Raw genomic sequence first — 2,500 nt, 5'->3', positions numbered from 1 at the left:
CTCAGAACTGGCACGGACTGGGGGAATCCGACTGTCTAATTAAAACAAAGCATTGCGATGGCCCTAGCGGGTGTTGACGCAATGTGATTTCTGCCCAGTGCTCTGAATGTCAACGTGAAGAAATTCAAGCAAGCGCGGGTAAACGGCGGGAGTAACTATGACTCTCTTAAGGACTCCTAGGTGAACGCCTTTAGCCTGGAGCCCAAGTGCCAACCATACACCTCCTCGCGGTGAGAGTCGGGCAACGCTAGTGGAAACGCTGGCGGCCGAGTATGGTGGCTATGTACGGGCCTTGGGGCTACCAACCCTCTGGCCTAAGAAAGCAGGTCCAATTGAAACTAGAAACGCGCGAAAGGCGCTCATTGCCGGCCGGTCCACTGACCGCGCTGTGCCTGCAGCAGAACCTGCTCAATCATCGTCAGCCGAGCCCAGAAATGAGGAAGAGGCATTCAAATGTCGTTTTCCAGGATGTCCTCGAGTTTTTAGCAAAGCCACAGGTCGTGGTGTCCACGAGCAACGTGGGCATCGCGACTGGTACGATGAACAACAAGCGGCTAAGGTGACGAAGAAAGATAGATGGTCGGAAGAGGAGAAGAATATGATGGCCAGGAAGGAAGCGGAGCTTATCCTAAAAGAAAGTAAGGTATTGAACATCAATCAAAAATTGTCAAAGGTATTCAATGGACGGTCAGCTGACGCCATTAAGAGCCATCGGAGGCGGCCTAGTTATAAAAAGAGGGTGGAAAAATACCTAGACCTATTGCAACCTGGGAATCAAAACGAGAGCTCCGAGGAGTCGTATGAGAGTGCGGAGGAGCCTGAAGAGGAGCAGACGGCTGATAAGATCCAAGAGTTCTTGATCAGCCAGCCTCCTTTGGTTGGAGAAGGCAGGTGGATTAACACGCTCAATTCCATCTATAGACAGGTCGCACATAGAACACGAGCGGAAATACTCACCGAGCTGGGTCTTTTCCTAAAAGAAGTATTTCCTGGAAAGAAAAAAAAGAACATGGTGAGCGAGGGTCGGAACGTAGAAGGGGAAGTAGAACATGTATCCAAAAGAAAGATTAGACGAGCAGCATATGCCAGGGTCCAAGACCTCTGGAAGAAAGATCCAAGTAGGTGTGTCAAGCGCATCCTGACAGACCAATTACAACGGGATACCGGGGTCGATCAGAATAGAATGGAGCCCTACTGGAAAGCTGTTTTCAGTAAGTCTACCGGTTTGGCACCAAATCTACCTGAACCGGACGACATCCTACAACATCTATGGAACCCGGTAAAGGATAAGGAAGTCCAGAGAGCCTACCCACCGACAAACACCTCGGCGGGTCCGGATGGGATATCAGCGAAAGACCTGCGGAATGTATCACCGACGATACTAGCAAGGCTGTTCAATCTATTTATGTGGTGCCGCGGGCTACCAGAACAGCTCTGTCTCTCAAGGACCGTACTTATACCAAAGAAGAAGGGGGCGTCTGAGCCTAGCGATTTTCGCCCTATCACAATATCGTCGGTGATTACGCGGACCTTCCACAAGGTCCTCGCAAATCGGTTAAAGACGGTCGAAATAGACGACAGGCAAAGGGGATTTTGTAATACTGACGGATGCGTGGACAACACGATGCTGCTTGACCTTGTGCTTCGATACCACCGAAAGAAACACAGAAAGGTCTTTCTGGCCTCCCTCGACATGAAAAAGGCTTTCGACTCGGTCACGTTCGAGACGCTAGAGGAAGTCCTCAACACAAAAGGCGTGCCGGGGCCAATGATGGAGTACATCGCAAGACTATACGATGAGAGCAAAACCATTTTACAGCACGGTGGTTGGGAATCGGGGAAAATCCACCCAACGTGTGGCGTCAAGCAAGGAGATCCTATGTCACCGTATCTATTCAACTTCATTATAGATGAAATGATAAAGAGGATACCCGAAGAGATTGGGGTCGAAATGGATGGAATCAGAGTAAGCTTACTAGCATTCGCTGATGACATCATACTGGTCGCATCAACTGAAAGGGGTATGCAAACTCTGCTTGACAATGTCACCGAATTCCTGTACTCTTGTGGTCTCGAGGCAAACGCGGATAAGTGTCTGACGGTGGCAATTAAAACTGTCCCAAAAGAAAAGAAAACCTACGTGGACCGAAGCGCTTTCAAGATAAGGGGGGTCGCCGTACCGACTCTTAAGCGAACCGATGAATGGAAATACCTGGGTATTTTCTTCACGCCCGAAGGCAGATCAACGGCCAAAACCCGTGAGCAATTGGCTGAAAACCTAGCCAAGCTCTCGAAGGCACCGCTGAAACCGCAACAGCGCCTATGGGCTCTCAAAGCAATGATAATACCATCAGCGATGTACCAGCTTACGATGGGGGTAACAACCATAGGCTACTTACGATCCATAGATCGGAAAGTTCGCGCGGAAGTCCGCAGATGGTTACACCTCCCACATGACTGCCCGAATGCCTATATCCATTCGAACATCAAGGATGGCGGC

Source organism: Neodiprion fabricii, chromosome 4 (assembly GCF_021155785.1).
Source record: "Neodiprion fabricii isolate iyNeoFabr1 chromosome 4, iyNeoFabr1.1, whole genome shotgun sequence".
NCBI lineage: Eukaryota > Metazoa > Arthropoda > Insecta > Hymenoptera > Diprionidae > Neodiprion > Neodiprion fabricii.
The sequence above is the reverse complement of the archived record's forward strand: the minus strand, read 5'-3'. Positions refer to the sequence as shown.